The sequence below is a fragment of the Coloeus monedula genome, assembly GCF_965178545.1.
Source record: "Coloeus monedula genome assembly, chromosome: 5".
Classification (NCBI taxonomy): domain Eukaryota; kingdom Metazoa; phylum Chordata; class Aves; order Passeriformes; family Corvidae; genus Coloeus; species Coloeus monedula.
In genome coordinates, this window is record NC_138785.1 from 40,694,561 (window position 1) to 40,719,916 (window position 25,356).

Below are 25,356 nucleotides of genomic sequence, written 5' to 3' on the forward strand. Positions count from 1 at the left end.
TGCTTGTCCAGTGAGCATGTAAACCTATTTTCACCACATCTGGTAGGGGGAAAAAAAAAAAAAAGAATTCTTTTGAAATAAGAATCCTAGTGAATAACTGTGTTTGCCTGGGTACTTTTGCAAATAATGCAAAACCTTGTCATAGTAGTAATTCACTAGGCATTTACAAATTGTTAATCAATAAAAGCATTTCTAATTATTTTTGCCTCTGTACTTTGTCAAAGTGTAAGATTTAAACATTGTAAAGCATGCTAATCTTGTGTTGTTCACTTTTTTCAGATATTACTCAAAAATGTTGAGTAGAATAGACCAGCAGTATTCTTGAATCTTTGTGTTGTGAAACAGGTTGAATAACTTAAGCCATGCAGGAATAACCAAGCTCTGTGCAACTTATTTTGCATTGCAAAAATTGAAAGTTGTTCCATATTTTAAAATGACTATCCCACACAGTTTAACTCTGTCGACACAGTGATAAAAACTTGGAGAAAAATTGATCAGAAATATAAAAATTCTAAGTATAGTTCAAAAATTAGTTGACCTTACTTGACCAAAGGTCCCCTGTCAGTTAATGAGAAATGGAACAAGAATTTCAAATGTGCTATCATGCTATTTGCTTAACATTTAGGAAATCACACAGTTGGGATGCTAAACTGATATTCATTAGAATATTCCATGTGAATGGAGTTTGCCTGCCTGGATTATTGTGCTAGCATTTCTCATTTATATTCTTGATTTATTCTGTTTGTTTTTTACAGATTTACAGATATATTATTACAAAGTAAAGTGCCACCATCATTAATATCGGATTAGGTGAATGTAAATCAGACCCCTATGGCAATTAGAGTTATCCTAACCCTTGGAGCAGACATAAAACCAAGTTCATGATGACATAAACCCTATGCATGTTTAGAAAAGCTTTAAAACACCAGAACTAGATACCTATAAAGTTATAATTAAGATAAATGTTACTGGTTTATACTGTTTAATGAAAAGGAAGACATTATGCAGCTTTAAACTTCATGTATTGATATTCACAGGATTTTTGGTCCAGTGCATTTTTATTATTTTTTTTAGCTACATAGTTCAATTCTTATTCCAAAAATCCACTCCCATTTTCATTCTTTTATCACTTTGATTGTTCAAACCCACTGTGTTTCTTTAAATTTGAGCCTTTGAAATTAGTTTCATTTTATTCTTTTTCAATTAAGGTAGCTTCATTTATTGCTTAGGAGAAGCAATTACTTCTCCTAAGTAAGTGAAAAAATGACATTGAATTCCTTTACCTTTTCAGTTTATTCCAAAAGATAAATTACTGAACTTCCTTAAAGTTTTGTCTGAAAAAAACCCTTCATTGAAATGCACTTAGACTTTTATGCAAGCCTCAAAATTCTTGTATTAAAAATGTGGTTTTTATGATCACACTGGACGGTTGAAAAGCCTTGGCAAGTGTTGGATTTTCTGTTTTATCTGAGCAAAACCATTAAAAATTCTGTTCTGTGTGAAAGTCCAGAAACAGGGATGAACTACAGCCTGAATTGTTTTGTTCTGATGAATCATAATTTGCAACATGTGAGAGGATTATAGAGGCTTTCTCTGTCCAGAGCTATTTCTGTCACTTGGTGAGGAAACAACATACAGAAGCGGAAAAACAAGATGTTTTTATTTTCATCCATATCCTTACTGAACATCGCACAGGGGCATAAAAATATCCACAATGAACTCATTTTGATTGTATTTTGTAAGCAAACTGCCTATATATGTGCCAATTTGAAGAGTTTTTAGTAGTTCTGTGCCTTTGCTATCTTCACGATTAATATCAGTCATATGTAATCTGGGAATTATGGGAGTTTTACTAAATTTTAAGTTGTTACATTTATGCAAATTCAAAATAGTCTCTTCCCCTTCAAGGAAGAAAAGCAGATAATAACTGTCACAGAAGATTCACTAACCTCCACTGATCCCATACTATAGCATTTGATTGATTACAGAAAATATTTTATTAGAATACAGTGGTGGAAATTCATCAGGGCACCATTTTTCCTCGGAAGAAATACACTGGGTTGTCAAGATGACACACTTGTAAAGTTTGCTGCTTTTTGGCTGAGGTAGAGTTAATTTTCTTCACAGTGGCTAGTATGGAGCTGTGTTTTGGATTTGTGCTGAAAACAGGGTTAATAATACAGAAATGTTTTTGTTCTTGATGAGCAACACTTACTGTCAAGGCCTTTTCAGCTTTTCACCTCACCCCAGCAGTGAGGAGGCTGGGGGTGCACAAGGACTTGGGAGGAGACACAGCCAGGACAACTGTCCCAAGGAATATTCCATACCAGATGGTGTCATGCATGGTATAAAAAGCTGGGAGAAGAAGAAGGAAGACAAGAGGGACTGTTTGGAGGGATGGTGTTTGTCTTCCCAAGTAACTCTTACATGTGATGGAGCCCGGATTTCTTGGGGATGGCTGAACATCTGCCTGCCCGTGGGAAGTGGTGAATGAATTCCTTGTTCTGCTTTGCTTGTGTGCAGCTTTTGCTTTCCGTATTAAACTGCCTGTATCTCAATCCACAAACAGTCTCACTTTTACCCTTCCAATTCTCTCCCCCATTGCACCAGCAGGGAATGAGCAAGCTGGGTATGCTTGGTTGCCAGCAGGGGTTAAACCACCACAGTCCTTGCACCAAAAAGACTTGTGGTTTAATCCCAGAGGACAATCAAGTACCACACAGACTACAGTTCACCCCCCCTTTCACTCCCATCCCAGTGTGATGGGGAGGAGAATCAGGAAGGAAAAGAAAATAAAGCTTGTTGTTTTAAATAAGAACAGTTTAATAATTAAAACAAAATTAAATATAATAATAATTATAATACTAAAACTAATAATAATAGTAAAGAGAAGAACAGGGGGAGAGGAAAATAAAACCCAAGAAAAACAAGTGAAATAGTGCAACTGCTCACCACCAATTGACCAATATCCATCAACCTTGTCCCTGAGCTGCAGTCAGCCCCCTTTTCACTTAATTCCTCATGTTTGTATACTGAGCATGACATCCTATGGTATGGAATATCCCATTCCATAGTTTAGATCAGCTGTCCTGGTTATGCTCCCTCCCAGTTTCTTGTGTGCCTCCTCACTGGCAGAGCATGAGACACTGAAAAATCCCTGATTTAAGGTAAGTACTGCTTAGTAGCAACCAAAACCAGTGTGTTATCAACATTATTCTCATACTGAATCCAAAGCACAACTCTCTACCAGCTACCAAGAAGTGTAACTATCCCAGCCAAACCAGGACATAAAGCCATCTATACCTTTCTCACACTGCCAGCACAGTGTCACTATAATTGCCCAAATGTTGGCAACTATCTTACCATAATTTTCTAAACAGCTGTCAAGTAAAGTTCTTTCCCTAAGTAATTTAAAACAAGTTACAGTATAGAGTTCTTTCCAAAAAATTAGTTTCTTTCTATTCTATAATGATCATGTTTATTATAAAGGTCTAAAACTTATACGTGATGGCATTATTACTATTTTGTATTATCATCTGTTCCCCATCTCCTCAAATGTGTTTACCTGATGCTGCTTTGATTGAATTTGTTTCTTTTTTCAAAGATTATTGTATCTCTGCTCTTCTGTGCTTAAAGACCTTACATCAGTAGCCACTGTTCCTCTAAAAATACCTCTGTGTCTTCATGTTTCAGGCAGATTTCCTCCAGCAATGCTTACTGGCTGTAGTTTTTTTAAATACAGAAAGGTTATAACAGCAGTAAGGAACACCATGACAAAAGGATACATAACAGATACTCTTGGCAGAGTTACTGTTGGTAAGCTCTTTTGAAAGAAAGATGGTACCTAAAATAAATGTACTTCCTGAATATATCTTAGAAATTAGATGAAAACAACACTAAGAAAAATACAATGATACCACTGTGAAACATTCAGAAATACTGAGTCCACTCTAAAATTATTTTAATCTTGAAATTTAGCGTATTATGTAAAGGTATGTTTGTGTATACCATATACATATATATTTGTATTTGTGTGTCTGAGAGGTAAAGAGTAGCTTATGGAAATTTTAATTTGCCTTCTGCTATTGAGAAGAAGAGGTACACTTGAACCCTGCTAGGAAGTATTTTTAAAGAAAAGCTAATTTTGGTATCATTATGGCCCTAAGGGTCTAGTCTTAGTACAAATACCACTGTGTTTAGCAATAGTGCTAACATTGTTACATGAATGAGAGATTATTTTCTCAGCTCTGTGAAGACGAGTTTTTTTTTAATGTTCTCTAGAAAAATCTGCACTGTGTATCATTATTCTTAAGTTGGGGGAAGGGGGGGAACAGCCTTACCAGTTTGTAAACTTATTTCTTTAAGATGAATTCATATACCTCTGCTCCAGTGGCACACTGGAATACTAATTTAATTTTCCTACAACAGGAAGGTTTTCTACATCTCAGAGAACTTTTTTGTTCAGGGAAGTTGGCTTTTGGAATTAGAGAAAGATGAGAATTCTTTTCAGCCAGAGGCTAAATAGATACTCCTGGCTATAGAGTGTGCATAGTGGATATAGTCATTGACATAACTTGCAGCTGCCTTGTCACGTTCTCCTAGCAGCTGGTGTGTTCTTCTCTGCACCAGATAAACCCCCGTGGGCTATTTATAGAAAATGGGTAGGATCTTTCTGTTGTTATGTCTTTCACATGCCCTCCTGATTCTGGTAAGCTGCATCATGGATATAGACAGCTAATGGTGAGCAAATGGGGTAGATGAGTGGACTGTTCATCCCCAGTGGGACAGGCATGGCACACTTTCCCTGTAGTTTTGTGGCGCTCCTGCCCTTAACTCTTTCCATTGCTGAACGTGGCCCCTGTTTTCTTTAACGCACCTTGCAGTAAGTTGTGCTTACTCATTCTTCAGTGTTTTATAGGTACAGCTGTACGTGCTGTTGTCCATTGGTGAGGTGCATTCTGTTAACTTATCCACTTGGGAGACGTGATTCTGCAACCATAGCATCAGAGTCTGTTTGAATCTCTCTCATTTACAGGACAACGTACTCTGTGATTATTTTTATGAGCTCATTAAGAAATACAACAATAGCAAACAGTGGCTCAATTCCCTTTGCCCAGACTAGTCTTTCCCGTGAATTCACTTACCACTTAATTCATGAGATTTCATAACTTATACCCCATAACTTAATTCATGCATGTGTGAGGAAAAATTAGTTACCTAGCCAACAGTGAGAGTGCTGATTCATCCTCCTTTGTCACAATGCAGGCACCCCCTCACACTGGGAGGCTGGAAATATTCAGCAGTCCAGCTGCTGTTAGATCCACTTCTTAAAAAAATTTTTTTTGAGTAAGTTGATATTTTATACATTTCAGCTTTGAAATTCGGTCTATACCATTTCTGTTAGTAGATTCTGAGAAAACTGCCAGACAATAAATACGCAAAGATGATGGCTGCAGGTGACAGCAATCTGCAGGTGATAATGGCTGCATTATGGCTTTTTTAGCTCTTTCAGGCCACCTGTCCTGCCTACATGGTACTCTCAGTTTGACCTAATGGCACTGCTTCCAGCATATGTCAGCATGAGCTGCGTTAGCCAAAATCTGAGCAGTGTCTGAGTGAGCAGTCACTTGGCCATAGTTCCTTTTTTACTGATGTCAATGAAACAAAGAAATCCAGTGTCTTCGACTCTTTGAAGTTAGATACATACTGTATTTCAGACACTCTGGAATACCAAAGAATCCACACATGGGTCTGAGAGGTGATGCAATTTATGGGGAATTAATATTCCGTGATTGTCATTGTAATATGATTTTACAGTACAGTTTTAGCTTTTTAGTTTCAGTTCCTTCTTTCTGAAAAAAGCACTTTCAATTTTTATTTACCCTTAATTTCACTGACTAAAACACTTAAATATGAGCTTATCTCTAAGCATACAGTTAAGTACTGCAGAAAATTAATACATGTTTCAGAAACACTGCTAGATTTTGTTGCTAACAGTAGGAATCACAAAAAACACTAGTGAGAGAATTTGATGTGTGATTTTGTTATTACTCAATCCCTCACCAAATCCCTCCAGCTGTTTTTGAGTATCTGAATTTTACTCCTGTGTATTAGATAATGTGCCCTATACTTAAGATATGTTACTGTAGAGTTTATATACTTACATGGTATATATCTTGAAACTAAGGTATATAGCTGTTATCTAGATTTATTTAAGTCTACTTTTAAACAATGATTCTTATTTTCATATTTGATAGTTTTATTTCATTGCAAATAAAAATATTTTGTTGAATGTTGGTATACTGCATCTTTTCAGTTAGATTGATATAAAGTATAAAATATGTTGGCTACCAATATGGAATTTGATTTCATTTTTAATCTCATAAGATTGCCTTAAGTCAAAATAGCTCACACATATAAAAGTGAAGAGTAAATAATTAAATAAAAATGCTTTCATGACTAGCAGGGTAGTTGAAGTGATGGCATAAGAATACAATTATGATTCACATAATCTTTGAAAAGTTTACTAAACATTAGAACTACTGAAGGAATACAGTTTAATGTAAAAGCAGGAAGTTCACCTATATATGCATATGTGTTTATAGCAAATAATTGATAGGATCAATGAAACAGTGAATAAAATATTTGAATTTTTATTCTATGCAATTTTATGTAATTAGGTTAACAAAAGCTTTGTCTATAAAATTGTAAAGAGGTGTGCATGACAATATTATGAGAAAGATCAAATTGTCTTCTTATATCTAAGGGATTAAAGTCTTTTTATTTTACAGCTATTCAATTTGTATAATTCTGTAGCTTTTAAAACATTCTTTGTTCTCAGTGTTAGTTGATAATGTTCTTGTACTATGGTTAGAAGATAATAATTAAGGAAGTTTATTCAGAGTTCACTGACTGCTTTGTCAGAGAATTGTGGCTTATGTACTGTTCTATTAGAAAGGTTTGGGAGTGCTTAGCTAAAAAAATCCTAAGTAGCTCATAGCACTTGTTTAAAATAAAGCTCCTTACCACTGTAACTACAATATGTAAGATGTTAGTGTGATCATGGCTAAGAGAAAAGAAATAAAATGTGTGTTTTAACAATAATTAGAAGAAAAGGCAGGCTTTTATTTTTTATTACTTATTAATTGGAACATAGTTAAATAGCAGCTTAATTTTGCTCTGTACGCTCATTTGTAATTAAACCTCTTGTCGTTTGTTAGTGGTGGTAATAAGAATATAGTTAATTTACATGCAGTCCTTAGAAAATAATATTTTGTATTAAAACCTTATCCTGACTTTCACTGTGAAACTTGCAGATAGTCCTTTCCAAACCATAATTTAAAAAAGAATTTCAAAGAAGAAATACCAAATAATTTTAATCTGTGGGAAAATTGCTGTGTTAGGAAATATAGACAGATAGAGATACCTAATACCTTTTTCAGAAATAGATATAGTACATGTGTTGCTTTTGAGTAAGGATCTATTTTTTCAATTACATCTTATTTTTAAGCAGTGTTACATGCATACAAAAACCAATCAGTACGTCCATATTGATTGGACTGAATATTCATCCTGTCATGGCATTAGCTGTTCAGTCCCACAGGATCAGCCCACACAGGATGAAGAATCTCAGGAAATGAGACTCTGAAACAAATCCATTAGGCAGACCTTAGGATAGAATACTCAGTGTTTCATCCACATTTTAGACCCTGAGTGGATCAGTGTTCTTAGTTACTGTTACTGATCTGAACAATCAAAATGCTCTTCTTACTAAAGGCCAAGTTTTGGTCCATTCGTGGTTTTTTCCACAAAGATAGTTTTGACAATAATGCTAGAATTTATAAAACCAGAGTGTTGAAAGACCACTGACAGCAATAAAATACAGTATGAGAAGCAACAAAAAGGCAACATTATAATTTATGAGCTGAGGTAAGAAAATTTGGGTTTCTGCTTTTTCTGCTGTAGGATTCCACATCTCTAGGCCATTTATCTCTGGAGAATACCACAGCTGTGCAAGAGAGAGATCAGTTTCCATTCCAAAAGTCAGAAATTGTTTTTCTTTAGACCTTGGGGGAGACCACTTCCCCTACAAGCTTTTGAAAATTCATTTTCTCTGGTTAATATTGATATTTTTAGTAACACTCATACTGCTCCTTTTAATGATTAATGTGAAGAAAATCAGTACTTATTGATGATTGCCATTATGTGATATATTAGCTACTTTCTTCTCTCTTAACATTGTAAGAAATTATTGGATTTACTAAGGGACAGCTGTGATTATACGATTCAGACAGAGATTTCTAAAGACATTCTTTCCTTATGTGGGCAATATTGTACAGCTGAGTAACATGAAGCTTTGTTAATTTTAGCATAATCTGAAACAGTTTTTGCCAAGGTTTACCACTGCTTGTTCTGACAGTTAGAATGTGCTGCCTGCTTATCAAAGACGCCTTCAGAAATATTACTGTCCTCTATATAAACAGCTTATTAAAATAAGTTTAGCCAGGCTGAGAAATTGCTAGAATTAAACTTATAAATACCCTTATTTCAGTTCCCTGTGCATGTGCATTAGAGCAGTTTTTAAAGGCAATCTCTCTTTTTTTTTTTCTTTTTTTCTTTTTTTTAACAGGTATACAACTCTATTTATGTATGAAATTAAAATGATTACTTCAGAAAAAAGTATTCATTATTCAGTTTTTGCTTTCCTTCACTGCTTACACTGCATCAACATGTCATATTTATTGTATATTATGTAAAGAATGCTCTGAATACAAAATGGTTAATTCTTTAATAGGAGAAGTGTGGCTGTTGTCATGCAAGTGCTGGAGTACTTCGTGAACATTAATAACTCTGTAATAAACATAAACATTAATAAACTCATTACTTATGAGGCTAAGGGATAGTCTATTTCACAAGTAAAGAACAGAGAAACAGGGAAATTAAATGCAAAAACCGTACTCCAAATTTTGTTGATGAAATTGAACTGTATAGCATTTGCTTTTTTACATTACTTAAATTTTTATATGGCTTTATTTTTTCACTGTGAACCTTCTGTTGACACTAGTTGCTTTCGTGTTGCGTGGCAGTTTCTCAGAAATTAAAACCCCAACTACCAAATGCACTGTATATGCCCTGAACATAGGAAGTAATAAAAGAAAAAATAGTACTTATTAAATCTTTACTACTACAAACTGTGCCAATTAGGAGATGACTGTAGAGCTCAGTGGTAATCATTTTCCCTCTCATGGGCACCTACTGATAAAACTCATATCACTGATCATTTATCTTTTCAGGTAGCTAATGCTATGAAAAAGTTGAAATGTTTTTGTGAAAGATTTGGAAGTGCTCCCTAGTGTGCAGGAACCAGGACTTTATTATATTTCTTTTCTTCAGTACATGTGTGTCTTATGATTTGGGCTAACATTGTGTTCTAGTATCACATATAGATAATCCAGTTCTCAAAAGCCAGTAGTTCAGTGCTTGAGGACTCTCTTGGAATTGAAAACAGCTGACAGTTACGACTGTGTGCAATAGGGTTTTTGCTTTCTCCTGGAAAACACAGAAATTTGCTCAGGAGTCTTGGGACAATTTGTGCAGCTCAGGTTTGACCTTGCCAGTCTTTTTAAAGTGTTTGGGAAATTATCTTAGAAATCTTACCATGACCAGGGTACTTTTTTTCTTTTTCCCTGTACCCAATGTTGCATTGTATTTACTGGAAAGAGATCACTAGACTTCAGCTTTTATTAAGTAGGAACTCTATCTGCATATTAAATTTTGAGTTAAGAATATTATTTGAATCAAAAATATTGAACCTTATTTTCTTTTTTGGGTGAGCAATGAAGCATTCTATTTCAGCTATGAGTGGGAGATTGCATTAAAAATATGGTGATTTCTAGGTTTTGCGTTGCCACGTAGGTGACTTTCTCACTATGTCCCTTTAATGACTTTAATCAGAACATAGCACTCTAATGAATTTTCTTACACTTGTTATAGAAAATTCTGGCTATAAAATGCCAGTAGAATGTACAGTACATAAAGATCTACCTCAGGAACGCAATGAGTAATACTTACCCAACCTGAAATTCAATACTTAAAAAAAATAAATCATGTGCTGTGTGTATTTTAGCAAGGGTATTATGTGGGTTTTAGTCATTAGAGAACTACTGGGGCATTTCAACTTAATTTTCTTCTCTTCACTGATGCATCAATTAAAACATTTTGTAAAATACCACAGGATCTTCAGTCGTGTATGTTCTTTATTCCAGCTCAAGCGATTTCTTTGTCTGACTTAAATAGCGTAGTTGCTCTAGATCTGTTCTGTTCTACTTCTAACCACTTGTAGTGGTATGAAGAAATGTCAGGTGAGAACTAAAAGATCAGTCAACTGCTTAATGGTGCTTAATTTTTATAATGTTTATTTTTATTTTGTTGTAGAAATTCCTTATTATCTGCATTGCTCTGAAAGTGTATATTCATGCTAGTATTTATAAAGTATAGATGTTAAAATGAAAGGCATCATATTCCTGATACATTTCTGGTAAGTCAACTTCCGTCCAGATGCCTGCAGAAAGTTATGTGGTAGAAACCAAAGCAGGTTTGGGGGTTTTTTTGCATCACAGTTAAGTATGCATTTTCATGCAACTGCATTAGGTAAATAGAGTAAAAACATGCTTATGGTTTTGAAATCTGAGATTTTGAAATATAATGCCCAGTCCAACAGAAAGCAGAAAAACTTTAGAACTGAATTCATACTTCCAAACAGGTGGATAATTTCAGATACTGTGTCAAAAGCATATAATTTATGGTGAATAAACCTTCTAATTTAATAGCACAAAAAAAAACACAAACAAAAAAAAGCTGATTATTCTAAAGAGTCTGAAATTATTGCAAGTTGCTCAGAAAAGTAGATGCCCCATACTTGGAAGTGTTCAAAGCCAGCTTGGAGAGGCATTGAACAACCTGGTCTAGTAAAGGTGTCCTTGCCCATAGCAGGTAGGTTGGAATTAGAGGATCTTTTAAGGTCCCCTCCATCCCAAACCATCTATGATTCTTTGATTCTATGACTGAGAATACAAAAAAATGTAAGACATAATATGATGAGTTATATTATGAGAAAATGAGCATTTAAGCTAGGCTTCTAGGAGTTCAAAGGCATTCCTTTTTCATTAGTGCATAGAGTTAAACTTTCTCCCATCTTGGGTGAGCTGTCTTTTCTGTCTCAGATACCTAGACTGAACTTTAGTTGAAACTTACATAACTTCTGTAATTTCTGCATAATTTTTTTTTCTGATTAAAGTCTGGGGTATCCGAGCAAAACTTCTCAGTTTTTCCTCTTCACACTAATCAGAACATTTATTTCTGAAGTATGTATGCACCTAGAGTGTACTCAGAGGGTATATGCCAGTCACACCCCCTCAGTTTTTCTGCTCGCCATCTGTAACTCGGGAGTTGAGCCTTCTGCCTGCAACCTTATTTGTCTTACTAAAGCCTGTATGATATTTTTCTCAAAAGCCATCATACCTTTAGCAACACTTGTCAGCTTCAACAGCGGCTGAAACTCTGTGCAACTTGCCACCTCACTGAAGGCAAAATTTGCATACAGGGTACTTATCAAGGTAGTACATAAGTGGCCACAGTTTCTGCTGTAGCATGCAGGCATGTACAGATAATGAGCTCCAGGCTGCAGTACAGGGTCAGAGTCTAGGGCCAGTAGTTTGCAAGCTACTTAGGTACTTGGGAAAATACTGCACTTTGTCTTCTTGAAATTGTCATCTATTTTTTCATAAATTAATTTCTTCAACAACATCTTGTAACCAGATGTCTGTTTGGCATTTGCTATGAAAATATAGTTACAGACTGACTGGTCCATCAAACTGCTTCTGGCTGTTTTGAATAAATTTATCATTTATTTATGTAGAATTCTCAGTTTCTGTTGTTTTGAGTCACTATGTAAAGACAAATTTCTTAAAGCTGAAATCAACATATACCCATCCATCCATCTCTACGCATACATATATATACACACATATGTGTGAAAATAAAAAAGCCTTTGAAATTAAACTGGGAAACCAATAAAATGAATTTTCAAGTTCTGCACTGTGGTTATAAAGCAAGATTTCATTTCAGATTGAGTGAATGTATATTTGCAACTTAAAATCAATGCTAAGAGATTATAGTTATTTTTAATACTATTCAATGGGGAAGATAATGTGGACTTTATCCAGCTTCATAAAATTAAAATAATTTTAGAGCTTAATACATTTCTAAAGGATTGTGCCTTGAACATATATGCACATAGATTCAAATTGCTAGCCCACTTTAATATGCCTATGCTAGTACCAAGGTTTTAGGAGTTTTTACTTTTGGATGTGATACAGAAAGATAACTTCCCTTTAAGACTGGTTTAACGACTTATGGAATCAATTATGCTACTTAACTTAAGCTGCTTGATAATATGTACAAATAAAATGCATTTATTATATTATTTTCTTTCTAAGAAAATAAAGGAAACCTAATGAATCATTTAAGTCATGAAACTGAACACTGAACACAGAATTTCTGAAGAAGTATTGTCTCCGGAACATAGTTTGTTAAACAGAGTTTAAATCGCTGATTAACCACTTTAATTTCTGAATGCCATGTATTAAGCATGGTTACACACATTTTTTTGTACTGTGTATGGTGGATGAATATATTACTGTAGCAGGGAGCAATGCATTCTGTAGAACCGTATCTTTGGTCTTGAAAGATATATGTATTTCTTCTGTCTGATAGGAATTCAGATCTTCAACAGATCTTCCAGGCTCATGCTTCTGGACACATGGTGATCTCATAATAGAAGTTATATTTTGTTTCAAAGAGGTTGCATTTTGCCATTAAAGAGCATGACTTTGTATTACTAATTTACTTTTGAAAGTCTGCTGACATGACCTCATTGTGAGGTTATGACTTGCATTATTTCGTTCTTCTGAAATATTTTACAGAACTTTGATATAGATGTTTGTCAGAAAGTATTTTTCTGTGAAAATAATATACTTATCTGTACCTTAGGCAAAATTTTCAAACAGAAAGTAGGGCCAACATAATCATTATCTTTTTATACTTCAGAAAACTGTTTTATATACACATCAAGTTTTTCAAAGAAATTCCACAGGAATTCAAAGCACCTGAATCAGAAACCCAAATAGTAACATTTTGTGAAGGAATTAATTATTTATCCAGCTCTACTGAAGATTCTCCAGTTCAAAACTAGTAGCATTGTATAGTTTAAATTTCTGAATGTCTTTTAGTTTGTGAAGGCCATCATCAGCCAACTTCATTAGCAAGAACATAAACAAAATGTGATTTATATGTGAATACTTCAACTTAAGTTTGTGATACAGTTTTCTTAGTTTATTACACTCCCTGTAACTGAGTCTTTTGTGTGGTAATTGTAACACAGGTCATTGTTCCTTTCAGAAGCAATGGTCATTATAAGAAATAAAATAATTAAAGTTATATCAGTCTCAGATAATGGTTAATAAAACTTGATCTTACAGTTATGAAGAAACTTTTGCCCAAGGACAAGTAGGTTAAAAGAATTCTGAGGAAAAGGAGATTGTTTCCTGTGGTGTTAACAAAATTTCATCCTCAAAACAAATGCAGAATCTACCAAAAGGCATTCCATTTAACTAGACTTCAAACGGATGTTGAGTTACTTAGAGTACTTAAGACTCCCTAAGTAATTTACAATAAAATGCATCATTCGACAGTATTTCTCAGTCTTTACTTAGGTTTCCTTTGTGGCTTCAGTCTCTGATATATCTGATATTTTTTAGCTTGGTGGTCTCCTACTTGGTCTTTCTACATCTCCGTTAAGCTCCTCTCATACTGTCTATTTCACTACTTTTCCTATGACCTCTTCTGTATGTACTTGAGTTCTTTTCACTTTCTTTCTGCACTAAATTTTAAGTCTTTAATTGCCTACACCGTCCACTAATCTGTTACTGTAGAGATGCTAGCACAGCCCACCCTTGACAACAACAGATGTTAAGACAAGGATGTGGGTGTTGAAGGGTATGTGTGAAGGGGAACACCCAAAACTGTCTGAGGGGGTGTTTGCTTAAAGGCTAACCAGGGAACTCTGAAGATATTTCTGAAATAAAGGAGTCAGCTTTAAAAGAAGTACGTAAAAAGAAAACCTTGGCATGCAGGGAGATACCTTGCAGTGGAACAGTGGCAGTTGAACCTCCTTCCTTCTGCAAGTCTTCCATCATGACACTGTGAGATGAGACAAGTAGGGACTCACACCTTGGCTGTGTTGATGTGTCCTCCATGCATGCTTTTGCACTGAAATGTGGATTAGCAACCTGTGGGGAGAGGCATAGCTTCACACAAAGCTAGAGCTCCTCTCTCTCACACAAGGTTTGTGTCAATAGGGTAACCTGCCCGCCCAGGGGACAATGTTGTGCTTGTAATCCATATGCTGTCTATGTTCCTGTAATTCTATGGGTGTGAGTGCCCTTTGTGGGATTGGGTAGAGAAGGTGTTTAGAAATGAAGAGGTGTTTATCAACATTTTGCATCTGGTATTGTACTTTGTCTGTTTTAGTGTTAATAATGAATGCAAAATTCATTTGATTGTTAGTTAATTATTTCTCGTTAATAAATCAGAAAGCTGATAAAATCCTGATTTGAGCTATGTAAATTTAACAGTTTTTCCCTGAAAAGTTACCAAATTTTGCATCTAAATTACATCTTAGAAGCAGTTGCAATACAATTTGCAGAGTTTTCATGACTCAAAGAAATGAGCTTTACATGTGAAACCAAGAGGTTTTTGTCTAGTTACAGACTTAACAGTCTAAACAGAGACTATTTTCCGGTATCTATCCAGTATCTCTGTGTTGTGCTCAGACGTCTGTTGCTACGACCCAGCCCACTGTGGGGCTGGGGCAGCGAGATGCCAATCAATCCCAGCCCATGCCCTGGATCGAGTTTCCCAAAGAGGCAGGCTCAGAGGGTGGGTCGAGGGGCGGCTCAGAAGCCTCAGCTGCACCCCCTGGGCAGTGCCCGGGTCCAAGCCGCCTCCCCCGGTTCGGGAGAATTCCCGGTTACTCGGTTGTTCGCTGGTTCTCTGTTATAACTCCCACCTCTCTGTTCCTCTCCTCCCCCCCAGTGGTTCTTGTTGAATTGTATCCTCCTCCTGGCTTGTAACTCATTGGTTGTTTTCCCCTTTCACCGCGGTTTTCAAACCCCCTATAAAACTGAGAAAAAGCCTCTTGGCAGGCTCCCATCCCATCCCAGCTTAAGATCATTGCCACGTTCTGGTTGCGAAACTTCTGGCCTCCACTGCTTTTCTTGGTCCTGAGGTTGGTGGCTTGGAGAGGTGGGGAGAGGGAAGAGAGTTGATTATAGCAGTAATTAGATTTTTTTAAACTTTAATTGTGATCGTTTTGGAAACTTCAGTTGTTCTCATAACACAAGACTTGTGGCTTGTTACAAGGGATGGTGACCCCATATTTACTGGCTTAGAAGGCTACCTGCTGTGGTGAAACTGAAGAGAAATATAATATTGTCTTATATAATTCTCTTTATTTTGCTTTGTAAAAGTGAGGTGGACCTTCAGGAGGTACTGTTAATCTTTTGTGTCTAACCTTTTAAATTTAAGTTTATGCTATTTTTTTTTTTTTTTTTTTTTTTTTTTTTTTGGCCCTGGCAGAATGTTTATCCATGTAGCCTTTGTGTAGCTAACTTTTTTTTTCTGTTTTCTTTTTGTTGTCTAAAATGTTTCTGATAGTGATAGAATCGGCATTAATGGAGACCTAGTCAGATAACTGATTGTAAACATCCTGTTTCAACAAGCAGTGCTTCTGTTTTTAAATGCCTTGTCCTGTAAATTGATATTATCAAGTGAGGATCAAGTTTCCTCCCTAAGTTTGATAATTCATATTTTTCAGCATTCTTTAAATAATTTTGATACCATTTCCACAAAATTGTTAGATTCAAACATAGGATAAATTCATGCTTTCTTGGAAAAAAAGGTAAATTAATAAATATGAAAGCTGTGGTGTAGTCATATCATTAACATATCCAGTGAAAGACAGGTCTTTTTACAATACCTACATATTATTCTCCAAAAATGCTGTGTCTGGATAGTCAGAATAATAATTGATAGCCATCTGATTCTTCTGAAGACATAGGTAGTACCATGTCAATATCAATCCATGTGTGCAACTGTTCCTACAGCATACGTGTGCTATATCAAAACTGTTTTTTTCTGTTTCTGTGTGATACTATGGCATTTTCACTATTTACATTCATTACAGGAATTTTTCTTTTTCATTTTATGTTGTCTTGTCTGCTTTCCTTCACTTAGTTGTAGACTATCAGACTACTTTATTATTCATGATCCAGCAATATTAAGTAAAATATACCTATATTTTTTCAGATTGTTATTTCAGCGGCTGAACTTGCCTTCATCAGAAAATAAAAGTTTTCTGACACCTTTAAAGAGGTATTATAGTTTCAGAGGATTTGAACAGTGCCAGTCTTCAGCAGCTCTCATGTTCTCTACCTTACTGCCTATTCCTGTACTCCTGTGTCGGATACACTCCTAGTTTTACTTCAGCATCTGATATTGGGGAGTATTTTGTGTGCTATTTAATGATAGGGTGGACAGTACATCAAAGCTGAGTTTTTACTGCAACAGCAGGTGGTTAGGAAAGAAAAGTAAGGTGTGTAAGAGAGGAGTATGGATCTCTGTAAGCTATTGATAACAACTGTCATGGTTTATCCCCAGCTGACATCTAAGCACCGCACAGCCACTCACTCTATTCACTAACCAGTGCCAAGTATAGAGGAGTGATCAGTGTCCTGGTCCTGCTGGCCACACTATTTCTGATACAGGCCAGGATGCCATTGGCCTCCTGAGCCACTTGGACACACAGCTGGCTCATGTCCAGCTGCTGTCAGTCAGCACCTTCAGTGCCTTTTCTGATGAGTCCCTTTCCTGCCACTCTGCCCCAAGGCTGTACTGATAAATGGGGTTGTTGTGACCCAAGGGCAGGACCTGGCATGTGGCCTTGCTGGCCTTGTCCCATCAGTCCAGCCTGTCCAGATCCCTCTTTAGAGCCTTTCTACCCTCCAGCAGATCAAGACTCCCACCCACCTTGGTGTCTGCAAATTTGCTGAGGATGTGTTAAATCCCCACGTCAGTATTCATTGATAAAGATATTAAACAGGACTGAGCCCTGGGGGACACCATTAGTGACCAGATGGCAACTAGAAGCAGCACCATTAACCACCACTTTCTGAATCCTGCCATCCAGCCAGTCCTTAACTCAGTGAACCTTTCCTTGAAAGGGAAGTTTTCTGTGGGGTCTCTGACATGTTTTTTCTCCAAGTCACTCAAAAAAGAGAAATTTATAAAAAATGTGTATCTCTTTTGATTTTTGCTGAACACACTAGCAAATAATGAAATTATATTTAGGTCTTCCAATTGCTTCAGAAAGTAACAGTTCAAATGATTCAGTAGATTCTCTAGGGAAAAAATACTTCCTTGACTGATTCAGCAAGACTCATGTTATAGTCGAATCCTAAATCTTTTTGAGAGAGGATATTCCACCATTTAGTGCTCTTTTTATTTCCTACTTAAGAACTGCTGAACTAAATATTGCTCAAAGCACTAATAAAGCTGTAATAGAAAATGTGTTATGTATTTATTTATGAGAATCATGTTAAATTGCAGTTTGCATAACTTGGAAATGCAGCCAATTCCTTTATTTCATAAAAATTAGAAAGCTAGTAACAATTACCAGGACTGATAGGCAAATAGGTAACCATACAGTGAATGACTATAACAGGCAGATTACTTCATTCATTAACTTAATATAACAATGTAATCAACAAATTTTCCAAATCTAACAGTCAATAATAAAATTAGATCTGTGTTTTATAACATAGTTAACAGTCTTCATCAGTGTAGCATTGGCACATCATATATTTACTCCAAAGTGATGTCAGCAGTAGCTGAAGTAATTTGATTTTTTTAAAATAAAGTATTGATTATTAATTTTGTGTAGATACACAAGTCGTATTTTTAAGAGTAACTGTGTACGCAGTTGTTTTTTCTAAACTTTAGAGCTACTGTACATACACTGTGGCTTAGGTAACTCTCATTTCCCATCACGTTTCTTTTCTGATTAGTCTAACTATGCTAGGCTATAGTTATCCATAACACAGTATCAGAGCAAATTGACATGGTATTCAACTCAAATAACAAAAGAAATATTCAACTACTCAACCTGCACAGAGATAAATAGGTATCAAGTGTGTGTGTGTATATATATATATATAATCTTTGTAATTCAGATGTGATCTTAATGGGTTTGTTTGTGTGTAAGTTGCTCAGCCTTCTTTGGCTTGCTTTTCACAACATTTAATTTCCTCTATTTCACTCTTACCCTTGAGCTTACATGGGGAGAAGCTGTCACTTTAAGGGAATGCCCACACAGACATTTTCAACTTCACTTGTCTAGTTTTTCAGGCAGAGGGAAGTCCATTCTGCTTGTGCACTGAGCCATGAAACCAGATGGCTGCAATTAACCCAGCAATGAAACGAAGTATGATATCTTAGGCTCTGCAATGTGATAACACTCCATGGTTTCCTTTGGCACAGTGTATGAATGAATACACTAGAAAAACTGTGTAAACATTCCCTTAGATGAACTGTGCTGTAAGGTACTTAAATCTTTCACATCTGCTGACCAAGCAGAACTCAAAAGTTCACTTGAGGGGGAAAAAGGGGTTGTGACCTTAAGACTCCATAACTGAAACCTTACCTAGACATTCTGGAGGCCAAGCATGGTGAACTGAACCAAACTGAAAAAAAGGGAGGGACAAGTTGTGTAGATGCCTATAATCCATCTGCTTATGGGAAGGAATTACTAGCAGAATGGTAAAACAAATAAATTTCCTCTAAATTTTCTAGTATAAGCCTCCTTATTTTGCTCTTTGTTCTTTATACTCAGGATTTTGAAATAAATCCTACATTGGTGCTGTCTACAGAAGGCAGTCATTGTTTAGGGTCTGATTCTTTTTAGGAGCTCTCCAAGCATTTAGTATCACATAATGTGATTATGGGGTTTGGTTTTTGGTTTTAATTTGAAATTAAAAGGTTAACTTTGTCATTTACCAAATTTAATTAGTTTTATGATAAAAAAGGTTCCTATCAGTAAGTAAATGAGGATAAACATTAATTATTAAATATGTGCCTCCTCTCTGCCCTCTTCTAGCCCTCTTTTAGTAGGAAAAATTGCTGTCCTGAAGGCAACAATTTATTTAAAAAAATGCATCTGAGATTTAGTATTTAATTATTGATCAGAAAAAAAATCTAATAAAAGTACCACACACAAAAACTGTCCTTGCTGGGTTCAGTACTGAGGTGTTTACTAAAAAGCTTCTGTTAGAGATCAGACAAGTGGTTTTCTTGGTTTTGTTTTGTTTGTTTGTTTTTGGTGGAGGGTGCATTTGGGTGTCTAATTACTTACCTCTTCAGTTTCATGTTCATAAGACTACATAAAACATGAAGATTTTTGCTCTTGTTCTATATAAAAGATTAAATAAAGCCTCAGTTGATTACAGTTTATAAATTGACCACATGCCAATTATGCAGAAGGTTTACAAGAGGTAATGAATAGCTCATTGACTGTGTCTGTTTACTGTGCACTCTGCATCGATTTCTGGTTTGTTATAACATTTCACACATCAGCACTGGAACCACTAGACCTAACATTCTCAGAGGAACCCAAGAGTGCTATGGGTCAATACCTGAACCATATACTGTACATACTCTATGTAGTTCAAATTAATCACTGTGGACCAATTTCAGTCCTAGCATAAGTGGGTAGAACAGCAGGGCTTGTTTTGGATAGAGCTTTATTGACATACTAGTATATCTACTTAGAAATCAGTTATCATATTTTGCTAGTTTCTGAAAACTTTGAAGATTTTCTTTCATACTTCTTACATTCCAATACTTGGTATGGTCTTCTTTTCAATCAATAATTGGTCATTTCAAGTTTACTTTTGGATTGGAGCATTAAGATTTTGATATACTGAAAGATTTGTGGACACTTCTGCTTTCTTCTTATCTAACAATTTAGCTTTGCCATACAATGGTCAGCAACAAACATGATATTCTAGGCAGTCTTTAAAACACCCTACTATATGGCTGATTTGTAAAATATTTTTCTGCTTATGAGACTATTTATTAACTTTTATGTTTAGTATTGGAAAAAAAATATGAGCATTTGTATAAGAAAGTGTGTCATAGACAAGAGAATATAGTGCAAGAATAAAAGAAATATATAACTAAGCTTATGTTTCTTCCAGCTTAGTACTGTGTGTTTTACCTCAGACAGTGGTGAAATATGCAGCCATTTAATGAATACTCTGTTGAGTGGAATTATTTTCTTTGTGGTGTACCCTTCCACTTCCAGCCAACATCAGTGAGAGGCTTCCAGAGCTGGAAATTTATCTGCACCATATGTGGTAGTTTGTAACTTCCAACCAGGATGCTAAGTTTTTTAGTTTTGAGAGACTGTCCAGTAAAGGGACTGATAGAACTGAAAAAATACATTATCACAACCAAGACCGGCAGGATCACACTCACATGAACAATTGCTCTGAAAAACCAGTATTCCTTTGTGTCTGGCTCATCCACCCGTAGGTGATGAGAATCATAGAGTTCTTATAGAGTTCACTTCCTGCAGTTAATCAAAATACTCATCCTACATTTGATTTGTAACACGGTTAAGTATATACACTAACCATTAGTTCAATATTCATCTCTCTTCTCATTATTTTTCCACTTGCTACCTTGACTTTACTTACAACATCCACTAAGTGTATGATAAGCTACATCAATCTAGTAATGTAACCATAACAAAGACTAAGACATTTTATAGTCAAGTGTTCATGGGCAACATCAAACTTCCCTTATTTATATATAGATAATTTTTTGCATAAATATTTTATACCCCTGTGTAATCTCTGGCTGGTACAGTGGTTCGGTTTTGGAGACAAAACTTCAGGAGGAAATACTCTCGAGTGAGTGTCTCCTCCGAAGGGAAAAGGGCCTCCCCTTTTCCTCCCCCAATAAGACAAGTGGGTCATGGCAAGTGAAAGTGGAAAAAACCAAACTGATTATTAACAAAGAAAACAGGGTAGAACAGGAAAAAACCCCAAAACCTCAAAATATAGTAAATTCCTGGAGAGATAACAGACACCCAGGGAAAGAGAAGGGAAAACGAACAAGTAAAAAACCAACAGAACAGAACCTTTTGTCCCGAGCACAAAAGAAACCCAAGGAGCAGCACAGGGCTCCCGGTGCAGTCCCTGCCGAGCCCCGGAGCCCCCGAGCCGTGGGGCTGAGCCGTTCAACCGCCCCGCACTCGGTCCCGTGGCTCCGGCCCCGCCCCCCGGGTCCATCTAAAAGGCACAGCGTCCTTGGGCATTGAGTGCGCGGTGAAGGAATAAAGCAGCTTCATAACGCCACCCCAGGACATTCAGATACTCTGCATGATAAGTTTTAGACTTTAAAATAATGAATTTCTGTACAGTTAGGCTTTTAAAGCTATTTATACTTCTGAAATCCATGACATACTGTGGCAGTTTTGCAGAAGTCTCTAAATCACTGCTTGCTTTTAATATTTCTCAACTTCATGCTGTGTTGTTGTTTTATTAGACGATAACAATTTCATATTCCTCTTTGTGCCCATACTATTTATTTATCTTGTACGTTTCTTCTGCTGGGAGTATTTAGCCCAGAGAAGAGATGGTTCAGGGGGTCTCTCATTGGTGTATGTAAATATCTGAAGGGAGGGTTCAAAGAAGATGCAGTCAAGCTCTTTTCATGGGTGCCCAGTGACAGGCCCAGAGGTCACTGAAGCTTCCTTCCTTTGGGAGTTATCATTCTTATTGAGGCACATAGCATTGAACATAAATAAAGGAATATAAAGAATACAAAGAAAAACATTATTACAGCCAGTGGAAAAAAAAATAAAGACATGCAACTGTACTGCGTACAGAAACACCTAGAAATACCTTAGAAAATATAACAGTAAGGAAAAACCTGGTCTGAATATCTAAAACAAAAAGGAAAGATTGCAAAAACATGCTATGAACTTGAGGAAAAAGAGAGAAATAATGTGGTTTACAGACCTCATGTAAAACAATCAAGTGTATTCCATACAGAAGCCATTTATGCAATTTATGAATATGATATAGAACCCAAAACCACAGCAGACCCTGAAAGCAGAGTGAAACATAGTTATCAAAAGTGTTCAAACTATTTAAGACATCAATAAAAAGAATGATTGGATTATGTTGTGGCATGATGTTATAGAACTCTATGAAATTATTTATAATACATATAAAAATCTAACTGAAACAGAGGCATGCATGCTACTTTTTCTGAAAAATCAAAACCAACAAATCATTGGTCCCTTATTATTTCTAATTAATTACTAGAAGTAATGGTGTCTAGTGCCTTTGAGAGCTTCCAATATAGTACCTGAAAACATTCAATCATTAGAAATATTCTGTTGTCCATTTTTTCTCAATGATTACATTGACAATATAGTCTGTATTTTCTTTTTTAATTATGAATTCAGTAAGCATAGATGTTGTATTCCATAATCACCCAAACTCATTATTTCATAATCCCCATTATTCATTAATTTGGGGATAAATTTACTAATAGATGGATGGTGAGTTTTGCTTATTTACTTTGCTTTGTACTTGTACGACACCCTCCCATTCTGATAAGAATTGCATCTGTCCACTGGTAGGTTTTTGGTTGCTTCCTCAACAGTTCTTTATTTTTGTGTTTCCTACCATGTGTATGTTTGTAAAAGTCTTTTACTGAATTCTTCTTAAAATCTTTCAGTGATCTTAGAGTTTCAATCAGCCTGATTAGCAATCATATTTCCATTAGAACTTACAATACATTTTCTCAAGAAGTAAACTTTTTTTTCTTTTTTGTGTAAAGAAGAACTGTTTACTTTCTCAGCTGTTTTCATGCAGTCATAGTGATTTCTATTTTCTTCCTTCAGTTGAATTAGCAAAAATAATAATAGTAAAATAATAAATCATGTAAGTAAAGATATTTAGAAAGTTGCTATTACCAGCTGAAAAATATGCCTGAATTAATGAAGGTTTCTAAAGTTCTTGTACAAAACTGAGTGTGTCAGAAGATATTCCTTAAACAGATTGCAAACTAAGGAACAAAGAGCTTTCAGCCTTAAAGTTTCAGAAGTTTGTTCAAAATACTGCATAGTTTTTCTTCTTTCTGTTCCAGTCTGTAATATGGTCTTTTGCTGCAGAAAATGTCTAGAAGCTTTTTGTTTCTGCTTTTTTTTTTTTTTTTTTTGGTGAGCCACATTCACAGACTTCATTTGTTTCAGAGTTTACATGGGCAAACTTCTGCTAGCATGTGGTGCTATTTCAGTTGGAACTAGATTTTTTATGCAGTGTGTCAGATTCCACTCAGTTTTTTTGCCAAGTGAGGTGCCAAAGTGAGTCACCAAGAGAGGATAACCATCACTCACCCCTGAGTTGGTCCTCACTAGTGGCAGAGGAGTGCTTTCAAACAGTTCACCAGTTGTCCTTAAAGAAGGAAGCAAGAGAATCCCTATATTGACAGCAAAGAGGTTTTTTGGATTACCATAGCAGAACAAAGGAAATACAGAGTGAGATGTCCCGTCACAGAAAAAGAGAATGTAATACAAATTGACCCTATGACAAAAAGGCAGAACAGTGGTTACGTAAGATTTAAACAGACTTTATATATGTCCACTGAAGAGCCTTTCCCATATTTTTCTTCTGGTGGTCCTTGTGATGCTCCCTGATTTTATGCTGTTTCCTGAAGATGTTAGTTCAGGACATTTTTTTGGTGGTTTTGTCTCTCACTACTTTGTTATTCTTCCAGTCAGCATTAACATCTTATGTGCACTGTAGAAATAATTTCTTCTGTGTAATCTGGGTCTTTGTGACATTGATCACAGTCGGATGCTCATTTCACCTTTCCTCCTACTTGACATAGTCTTCCAACTGCCAAAATCTAGTTTTCTTTCCTACTGAGCAAGGCTTAATGCAGATAATGTATTTTATGTTACAGTGACAGCTTTTCTCAGTTTTCTTGTTTTTCAATTTGTTTGGTCAGATGACATTTGATGATTATAATATTGTCTGAATAGCAGTGTCTCACACTGAATATGCAAAATGGATTTGTAATTTATGATGTGCTTCAAAAAATGTTAAAGAATCTGCGCCTAAAACATAATGGCATTCGAGTTAGGGATTTGGGTTACTATTTTAATGCTTCTTAGATGCTGATTTCACTTTTAAATTAAGACTGACAAGATGGAGTGTACAGAAAAACAGAACTCTGGAACATCTTTCAGGAATTTCTTTCTCTAAGGCGTAATCTCAAGAACATATGTGAAATACATTTTTTTTCTGCTTTTTTTGACACAAGTCCACTTGATTTACATGTAGAAAACTTTTAATCATGAATTTTTCTTTCTTGCCTTTCTCACCCATAGAATATCATACTCGTATTGTAGTGGTCAACACATTATATTGAAATAAAAAACTGAGATACATAAAGAACAAGTATTATCACTGTATTTTATAGGATTGTACTGGCTATATGACACACAAGTTAATAGACCAAATTCTTTGTCTTAACTTAACCACTCGTCATTTCTATCTTGGCCTGTTAACATGTCTGTATGCATAAAGTTTTTAAGGTGTCCCAGCTCTCCCTCATTAGAGGTTTTATTTCTTCTTTTAGATCTCAATCTTTTTTTCTCTGCGTAGGTGAAAACTTAAATTTATAGAGAGCACTTTGGGCAATACTGCTGCCAATTAATCAGAGAGGTTTGCATCTCGTTTCTGCCAACTTCTCTCAACAGATAATTTTTAGAAGATAAGAAAGTCGGAAGAACATTGAGGTAATACTACCTAACTGTTAGTATAAAAATATCTCAGTCTGTCATTTCAAGAAGAGCTCAGTTCAGATGTGGATATAGTGCTTTCTTTTAGCTACTCCTTTTGAGAAATACTTGTTTGATACTCTACCTTTAATGCAATGAAAATACACATTCAGGAGAGAGATCTTCTAAAGTAACATATGAAATATATCACATGAGAAATCTGATATCTTTATTTGCCATGAATGTAACTACAGCTTTTTCTTCAGTGAAATTTATGAAGGAATCCTTGAAAATTGCAATAAAATTAGGTACTACAATATAGAAAAATAAATAATTTTCTGTTTGGTCATTAAATGGGTATTTCTCTTACAGTTAAGCCA